Source organism: Protopterus annectens, chromosome 3.part0 (genome assembly GCF_019279795.1).
Source record: "Protopterus annectens isolate FY-2018-M chromosome 3.part0, PAN1.0, whole genome shotgun sequence".
Lineage (NCBI taxonomy): Eukaryota > Metazoa > Chordata > Ceratodontiformes > Protopteridae > Protopterus > Protopterus annectens.
The window spans coordinates 1,110,057,874-1,110,068,080 of record NC_056731.1 but is presented as its reverse complement, the minus strand read 5'-3'; the positions used below and the strand labels follow the sequence as shown (position 1 = coordinate 1,110,068,080).

The 10,207-nt window shown below is 37.0% G+C and overlaps 1 non-coding gene across 1 annotated transcript; it reads left to right on the top strand.

Annotated features, from left to right (window-relative positions):
- Nucleotides 1-8,336: 8,336 nt before the first annotated feature.
- Nucleotides 8,337-8,497, top strand: LOC122797399. Its single transcript, XR_006364120.1, has one exon. It is a non-coding gene; the product is annotated as a U1 spliceosomal RNA (small nuclear RNA).
- The last annotated feature ends 1,710 nt before the right edge of the window (nt 8,498-10,207 follow it).

Here is a 10,207-nt window from a genome sequence, read left to right as displayed (position 1 = left end):
TTATCTTGTGTTTTGATGGATAGTGAGACAAAGCGCATGCTTCCGTTGTCTAAAAATGCCTCTGTCACTCACTTTACACCAAGACCTTTTGATTATGTACAGTTTTCAGTGCCCATTTTAAATACATTGTTTTGATATCTGTTGTCAGCCCATTTCTCCCAGCCTAGCTCAGTGTAGCACAGTAAGGTCACACTCAAAAACAATATAGTAGTAATGCAAGTAACACTGTCTGTTTCATTGCTAATGTAGAAATACACATCTCTCAGGTAAGGTTTAGACACCTACAGGGTTTATTTAAATTTTGGAAGTGAAACCTAGAATTTTGTGCACAGCTTGTGTGTAATTCTTAGAAGCAACTGTCTTCTTTAACACTATCTTCATTTTTCACTGATTCTGTAATGCACTGGTAAAGATTAAAGGTCACAATTTGAATGTATAGCATGTAGCAGCTTAAAGTCTGGTATCTACTTGCTGCTTAAATGTGATTATTATATGACTAAACAAATAATTTCCTTATCATAAATTAGACTTCGTTAAAATTAGGAAGATGTGTCTCGTGACCCTCAATCAATTACCAAATTTATGAAATAAAATAAAATCCAGCTTTTTCAGATACACAGTTTGGTAGGGTGGTTTAAGACTTTCACAACTGTAAGACAGATGCTCTGTAGTCTTTGAGTTATGCAATAAAGCAGAAATGTAACAACACAGCAAGAATGTAAAAATTTAAAAGAAAAACATCCATTTTTTTCTACTGTGCCTGATAGTTTGTCAAACCATGTCATACTCATCTTTCTTCCTGCATTTAAACTGCCGCTTAACTTTTCTGTATTATCTCTTAAACACTGCTTCTCTTTTAGGGTCTTCTAGCAGTATTTTCATGATGAAAAACTATGCTAGGATGCTGCATTATCAGAAGTAAGTAATTTGTATCTGACAGCAGTTTAGGAAAGTCCACAGAGAAGAGAGAAATTGCTTGCTAAAGAAAGAGGACATCCTGTAGTGCCCTTTCACATACAGTCATACACTGTGGGACAAGAAATTAGTTCTATATATCAGTCTGAGCTGCATTTTTGTCTCTCTCTCATAACTAATCTCATAGGTTCATAGGTGTATACTAGGCTAATATAATACACCTGGTAGCTAGAGGTATTTAGGCTCAAACCCTGTACCTTTGGTACAGAGTAAAAAAGAGCCTAAAATCCCTAGCCACCGCCATTTCTCAGCTTTGCTCAGCTATTTTTTGTGCTAAGAGTTGAGAGCTATGGTGACAACAGAATTTGTATTCCCCCATTATTGGCTTTGTTGTTTATCCAGGTTTTATGGTGAGTGAGAAGTCAGTTGTATTTACTATTCCCCCATTATTGGTATTGTTGTTTGTCCAGGTTTTTTGTGCTAAGAGGTTGAGAGCTGTGGTGAGAAGTGAGAACTGAATTCATTAATTGATAGCCATTAAGTTTCACTCTTCCTATTGTTTAACCTGCTGATTCACCATAGTGGTATGTTGCACTGACTGTAGTGTATAGTGTTCTGGGTTCAAGACTTGCTAGTAGCATGCATGATAGTAACAGAACATTTTATTCTAGCTACTTTCCAAAATTATACAAGCAGTATTTAAAATGTGTCCCTGATAAGTCCCTAGCCACCACCACTTGTGAGCTTTGTCCAGGTATTTTTTCTAAGAGTTGACTGAGAGCTATGGTGAGAATTGAATTTGTATTCCCCTATTATTGGCTTTGTTTGTCCAGGTTTTTTATGCTAAGAGGTTGAGAGCTAGAATTATACAAGCAGTGTTTAAAATGTGTCCTTGGTTTTTTACCTTTTGCTCCCCGCCCCCCCAAAAAAACTGAAATTGAAAATAAGTGTGAGAAGCTGTGCAAGACGCCTATGCCTTACACTGCCATCATTCTGTTTATAGTTTGGGTGTGGAAGTAGACTTTTATGATGGAAATGTTCTGAATTGGGCAGTTTTGTAATTATTGTTTCATGCATTTTCTTTCATTGCCTAAAGTGCAACCTACTGGAAAAAATGTTCATTCAAACAATAAATTTAAAATGTGCTCTGTCTAACAAGTATGCTGTATTATACAAGGAATATAACTTAATAAAGTAAGGAAGGTGTATCAAAAAAAGAACACAGGTATGTTTCGTGTTTTGTGTGCAAGGGGCCAATGATTTGAAAACAGCCCAAAGGTAATCTTTATCCACCACTGGCTAGATGCATTTTCTTTGGATGTGGTGCAGGTTTCAATGCTGTTTCAATGAATGTGAGTTTCAAGGGCAGAGTCTATTTTCATTGTGAGACAGTATTGCTTTATCAGATGTCTGTTAGTGTTTGTTCATTGATGCGCTGCAAAATGTAAAAATAAAATCCAAATAATCATTGTAGAAGTAAAGCAGTATGCACACATTAGTGTTTATGGTAAATGGGACGAAATAGCCAGGTAATGGACCACTGGAATGGCTGCAGGGGGACTCTGGTGCCATATTCTGCTTGTATGTTCTTCAGTTTGTGTTCAAAATTTGGTATCCCACAATTCCATTGGAGTAGGTGGGGTTATGTAACTATGTATGCAAATTAGATGTTGACCAGCATACAGATTTGTACCTATTTTTCTTGGCCCTTGTCCATATTTTTGATGTTTCCAGGTTGAGAGGTATGCTTGGAACCACTGTCTATAGTGATTAGACAATTAGTTTGGATTTGCTATGAATGGGGCAGACATGACGTAAAATAGTTCTGTATGCTGACAATGTTATTGTTACACTGGAGAATCCTAAGGAGGACTTGGATAAACTTTGTGAAATGCTGGAAAGATTTGGTAGATATTCAGTGAATAAAGTACACAAGGAAAAGACAAAGCCATAGGAATTAATTTAAGGAATAAGGATGCCTTGATAGCAAAATTCCCATCAATGTGGAAGGAAAAGGAAGTTATATATCTGGGGTTGTGGTTGAGGACCTCCTCGGAATTGCTGAAGCAAAAATCTTAAGATGACGTAACAGGGAAGATAACTTGACCCATTTTGCATACTGGGAGAAATGTCAATGTTGTGAATATATATGGAAATGGGAAAACGTATTGAGAGAGAAGCATAGGTGGCTGGAGAAGGAAGATTTAATGGAAGTGATTTTGGGTATAAGAGCACAATAAATGAGATACCCATTACTAGACATGGCCAGTAGGGAGACAGGTAAGACATGGAAAAATGAGGTGTTGAAAAAGTGGGGGCAAGATATATTACCCATTGGGGATGAATTGGGAGTAGATGCAATTGGCACAGTTGCAGTGAGATGGAGAAGCTTTGGTACAGAGTTAACATTTTGGGAACAAATGTATGTGGGAGATAGAATATTGACATGAGAAGAAGCAATGGGAGAGTGCAGGCTACCAGACACAGTTAGCTTCCATTATCAGGCAGTAAGGTTAGAGACTCAAAGGACTAAGCTGGTTAAACAAATACAGAAGTAATGGTCAAGAGCTAGTAAGATGAGTAATGAGGAGTCAAAGTTAAGGGGAGGGTTCTGTAAACTGTACTGGCAGCTACACAGAGAAAACATGGGGGAAGCTCATGGGATGAAGAAAGATTGTTCAAGGCTGATAGTAACAGAAATAGATGAAACAAGATGGATGCAGATTTGTCTAATGTGAAGTGTGATGAAAGAAGATACTGCCAGCCCAGCTAGCTGGAATTTTGTAAATAATTATATATCATTGGTGAATATTGAAATGATTTATACAAGATGCTTGTGTTACAAATGTATTAGAACTGTATGTCATATGTATATCAGACTGGTTGTACAGACATGTGTGTGTTGAAAAGCTATTTGTAAAATGTTTGTGTTTAAAATGGATCCACAGTGTACCCTACTGGAAGAGAACAGAAATGCGCATGCACCATTGTAACTGTTTAAATGTATACATTTTAACAGTGGAAACTGGAATACAGGAGATTAACTTCACTCCACCAAACTTCAGAAAAATAACTGAAATTAAGTCAAATTATGGCTGGGCCATAAAAGATTGTATCTTTTAGTTTTCAGGGCAGCAAGAGACACGATGTCTATATTAGGAAACTTTCTATATTGTCTTTAGGGTGAACTAATTACTAGTCTTTAAAGCATGGAGGAATGCAATTGTTTCATGACTTCCAGCATCTGGCAGAGATCTGAGGAGAAGCCCTTGTCTATGTATTTATATGGGTAGATGCTAAATACTACTAGCTGCCATCAATGGTTGTTTGGCCTGGGAACTAGGAGTCAGACGACAAGAAATGTCATTCTGCAACTATCCCAGCAGTAATATTTTAGATATTAATTTGAGAAGTTTCTTAGTGAAACAGAGCATTTTACATTATGTCTTGGACCTGACAACAACAAGATCCACTCACCACATTGCCTTGCTCTAATAGTAAGTTACTAGGGAATAGTAATTCTCTTAGATACAGTCAGGAATATAGTGAAGCTTAGTTTAGATATTTTTATTTATTTGAGACCGTCCTGTAATGTTATTTTAAATATTTCCTGTGGTTTTGAACTCTGATGTCACTGTGAATATATATTTAGTGTTGTCTTGTTCTTTTATTTATTATTAAATATATTTAGACCTTTCATTGTGGCTGATCTATGTAGAGATATTTAAGTTTTGGGAGTACTTATATATTTATTTGGTGAGACTGTGTGGGCCACTCCTAATAGCCTTGCTCTTGGTCAAACTACCATTTGCATCAGTATTAATTTTACACAGTAAAATTGGACACCATTTGTTAAGGGCCTTAAAGTAGCTGATAAGGGGTTCTAGATGCAGTGATAACTACCTTATAGTCCGGGCAGAAGGGGGCATAGCTAGTAAACCTGTGCCAGCCTTTCTTAGGTGTGTGTCTATGTAAAATAAATCTCCAAGAGAAATGGAAGAATAAAATACATCCAACAATAGAAAATGTTTGGGTACTGGTTGAAGAAGTAATGGAAGATGAGGAGATAGATAGCAGTGAGGAGCACCAAACATGGTGATCTAGATGGCTCCCATGGATCATGTACATTGAGAGATTAAGAAATGACAGGGATAAAGAGACACAGGGGTATGAATTAGAACGATGAGTAAAAAAATAAAGAGTTTAAAGTATATTGGTTGTGTTCTGAAGCAAGTGTAAATAACAAACCTTTGAAGATGGATATATCTGTACCATATACAGCACCAAATTATAGAGTTGTTAGTGCAGAAAGTACATTGTTTTTGCATTTTATTTTGTTGATAAGGACAGCCTCATGGATTTTTTTCTCAGAGATAAAAATGCTTACCCTGACATCATGAAAGACCAAACCCACAATACCTCACATCCTAAATTAATGTATAAACTACTCAATTTTCATGACAAATGCATCAAATATGTTTTTTTACTTCCTATAAAATCAATTTGTCAGCAATTTGTTGCATGTGGAAAACTTCCCATTTAAAATAAAAACTGATTATGTAGCAGTCAAACCACAATTTAATAAGTTTCTCTTCCTGCAAATAAATAAGTTGTTACTGCTTAGCCATAATGTACTGTAGTAATATGAGAAACAATGGCCAATACCTACTCTGACATAATTTTGTGTGTGGGATATGAAAGCTGAGTAGTGAAACTATGAAAAAAATCAAACAACACACTATTAATGTATTTTTTTTGCAAAATCTTTATTTGCAACTGTAAGATGAGGAATATAATGGGAAATTAAAGTAGCTGTAAACAAAGGTGCATCTGAAAGTAACCAGTACACTCACTTTAAAGCTAACTGCATCAACTGTATTTAGTGTTAATAGCTGAAATAGTGGGGAAGTATAGTTTGACTTTAAAGCTAAGGGTTAAGGAAGACAGCTGAAAGATAATTCTTTAAAAAGCTATTTTAAGTTGTTCATATGTTAAAGAGTTTTAAAGCAACTTTACTATACATGCATTTTTCTTGATTATAATAAAAAGTGAACACAGACTAATTTTTGTCAACTGTGTGAAATGTCAGATGAGGTGGAACCAATGGTCACCAATAAGACTGGACTGTAGTTAGGGGAACTACATGAAAGGCACACCTCTGATGTTGCTAATGTGCACCATGCATGAGAAAAGTATGAAGATGTATATAATTTTAAACTTTAATAAAATTGTTTTCTATGAAACCATGCTTTATAGAAAAAATAAAAAATAATAAAAAGCTACTTAAAGCTTCTTCTGTTCCTTCAAACATTTGTCATTTGATTTTTATGTGTTCCTCCAGTGTCTCACTTATTTTAAATACCTCTGAATGTATCTATTTTTCCTCAAAATTATTGGAAGCCATCCTTCATATTAAAGCTGGAACTTGGACTGTTTTTTGCTGAACAGCTGCAAGGCTGTCCCCACCAGAGGTTTTTTTTTTCATATTTTCTAGTTGACTTTCTCTTACTTTCTCCAGATTCCTTCTTTGTTGACATCCAGGCAGTGTTGCGATTAGCCAGTAACTGAACTTTCCCCACGTCTTTTCTTTTTCATTCTGGGAGAGCTCAAATCAATCTGCTTTTTAGAACATACTCGTATTACAAATTCCTAATCATCATTATTATTACTATAATTATATTTGGGTTTGTGCCTCACTCTTAAGGTAATAGGTAGAATGCACTATGATTCTAGTGATTGGGAACTGGCTTTGTTCACTACAATACTAAAACCCTTTGGAGGGTAGGAGCAAAAGTAAGCATTAACAGCATTGGTTTGCTCTTAGCTATGCCAAACAATATGCAACACAGTCACCAGGATTCAACATATTAGAGAATGTTCACACATGCCTTTGGTCTATCTGTGCTTTGATAGCACACACAACAAGTCATGAGGGGGGAAGAAGGGGGTTAAGAGATGAAAACTTCCCAACTTGCCTGAACGATAGCCTCTCTACTGGCACCTTGCTTTGGTAACACACACAGTAAGCCAAGAAGGAGTGGAAGGGAGTTAAAATATGAAAATCTCCCATTGACCAGTTGTCACCCCCATTATCAGATGAGTGGCCATGTGACTTGGGAGTGAAAGCACTGATGGAATGATGGCAGACAGCTAATGGTCAACAGGGACTAGTGGAAGAAAAAACAGAAAAAAATAACTAATGTAATTATGTATCTGGCCTGAGTCATGACTGAAAAATATATGTTTTGCCAGCTCTCCCACCAGATTAACAAAATAAATAAGTAAAAAAAAATAAAAATAAAAATCTTTTACTTTTTTACATTGGAAATACATGTGACCAGTAAGTTGTGTTATGCTCAGCTGTACTGCTGTAAGACTGTAGAAATGTAATTGGTTAGTGTTCTGTACCATAAACTGACTTTATGGTACAATATTAAATCACTGAAATGTTCGAGTTTATAAGTGCCATCTTCAAGAAAATGACACGCTGTTATTAACTTCTTACTAGAGGTGATTCTGATGTTGAATCAGTTCCTGTGGTAGAAACTGCAGAAGGTCCAAGGACCTAAACTTTACCTGCAACACAAATAGAACATGCTGGAGGGACTGATATGTGTCTCAAAGGATCTTCACACTATGAAATAAGCTGTCCATCTACAAGAAGCAGAGTTCATCCTTGACCCTATTTAAAAGAAAACTTGATCATTGGATAGGAAATCATGGGAAATTCACCTCCGGTCTGGCTCCCATGTCCGTGATGGGCAGAGGTCATCAATAAGTAAATTAATCCCCAACTAACATATCACCCCCACATAATACTTAGCTACGTCTTTACTAACATACCCAACCATATAGGCATCCACAGAACTTGGAGACAAAACTGGGTTGGGTTGCACAGCTAGGCTTGTAAAGACCCTGGTGGCTGTTAGCCTAGTATAAACATCTGACCCTATGACAGTCTCATACTGCTACCACTACATTCTGAGTAGGTAACCCTCAGTATTTTTATACTGAAAGTGCTTTTCAGACTGAATGAGAGTGTCTGTTTACCAAAATGTGATGTGTACCTTATTCTTGGGGACTGTAAGACTGTTGGGGAGGGTGTTAGCAGCTTGCTGTTGGTTCTCTGTCCTTTGACAGCTGTACAGGAATAGCTGATATAAGTCTGACCCTTAGCTTGCATTTCTGCTAGGACGACGGCGTACTCACACAGATTTGTAGCATACTGTATACCGTGGGAAAGTGCAGATTATGAAAACCATCCTTTTTACTTGAAAAAAATCAGTACGAGATTTTAAATTTCATGCATTGTATGCTATACTTCTGACATATTTATGAAAACAAGAAGATGTTAGAAGCAGCTTCCCTCTGTGTAAAGAAGGCTAGTAAAGCAGAGCTGTTTTAGTTTTGTACTGCAATTCATACTTACCTGGCAGGGGAGAGACCACAATCAGGAAGGTGGTTCTCCCAGGGTGAGCCTCCATTGCACTTCGGAGGGGTTGACCCCTGTGGTTTCCCCAAATGTGGGAAACTTGACTGCATAATTTATGGCAGTGGGGGACTGCATTCGTGCTGTAACCTGTCACACTGGAAAAAGTAAGGAAAGTTCTTTATTGTTGGCACTATTATAAAAATGTTGCACATTTTTTAAGTTTTAATGTGTAAAGAGCTAAAGGTTCTTTGATGAGCTAAATGTCTATGATGTGCTTGTGAGGACCATGCTTCATTTAGCCAGAGAGATCATAATTGCATGAGTCAACTGTGGTTCATTTAAAGATGGTCAAGCTATCACTTATTAGAGGAGAGGAGTTCTCAATGAGGAACCCAGTTTCTTTATGAAGGAAAATGGCACGCTGTATAAAAATACAGGAAGGGGGAACCTTTAACCTAGTTTCAATTTTCAAATGGAGTACAGGATGTTGTTCATATTCAAAACTATGATGTATATTAAGGAAGTCATCCTTACTGAAAACCAGGAACCTGAGTCCAAGAAGATAGTCTTCTTAACAGATATGAGGCTTAGCAAGATTTCTAATGCAGAAGTAATGCAACTAATACTAAATGATTCTTATTGCTCAGAACTTCATGAGTTCATATCAATCTACTTTGTCTTAGAAATGATCATCCCCAAACCGCTCAGTGGGAAACACTGTATTGCCATTAGATCTCCAGAAAGAATCCAGAACCTGTACTCCACACCACCACCAGTAAGTGTCCATTGCATAACCTTTTTTTCTATTTAGTTAAAAAAAAACTGAAGTAGCCTGCTGTGTATTTCATATGTAGGAGCCTTTCCTTATCATGGCAATATCAGATCTTGATGGAAAGTAGCCCATACAACTGGGAAAGTATCCTGTCTGAATTGGATGTTTATGTGTGCTTTACCAAATTTCCTAGTGATCTGTGAGAAATATAAGGCAACAATAACTCGTTCATTGAACTCTTTTAGACACTTATAGACATTCATTTTTATCTATGAAAAAAGTGCAAAAAAATCCATTAGGAGGTACGACCTGCCCCATTTTAGAGCTGACAGAACTTGTCTGTTCGAAGACTACTGGAACAGGGCTCAGTTTTTAGCTTTTTACTGGTTAATTTGTTTAAATCAGTTTGCTCATTTCCTACTGTTATATTAAAAAATATATATACACTTTATGCATTGCCATTTAGCTAGGGTTCAACTATTCCTGGCACCATAAAGTGTGCTCTTCAAATTTTCCCTTAGAACTTGCCAGTTTTTTTTTTAATTTTAGCACTCAAATCTGTTTCTTTGAGATCAGCACTTGTTCAGAACTCATTGTAAGCACTAAATAAGCTATAAATTACTACAGCACTCAACTTTCCTCACTTGTCTAGAGGAAAACAGTTTTTAGTACTTAATAAATAAGCACCTATCCAGACATGTCTAATGATCAGCTCCTGGTGTTTTCTTCTGTCTACTTGATGAATCTGGGCATCTTGGGCAATGCAGCAATTGCCTCATGTACACAGACAACCCTCTCCTCCTACCACCCAACACTACAACCTGTGAGAGATGCACTTATATAGCCAAACTGGAAGCAAAGCTCTTTTCACCCAAGGCTGGACTAGACAGTCAAGAGGAGAAGGTAAACACTTGCACCCCACCACACTCATCACATAGTCCCTCAAAACCTACACCAGCAAAACACACACATAGCAACACAAAGCACACACCTACATTCACGGAGGCTCTCAATAAAAATCTGCTCAAGCAACAGAGAACTCCAAAGCAGAAACGCATGCAGTCTCCACCCCCCCAACACAACCCAAA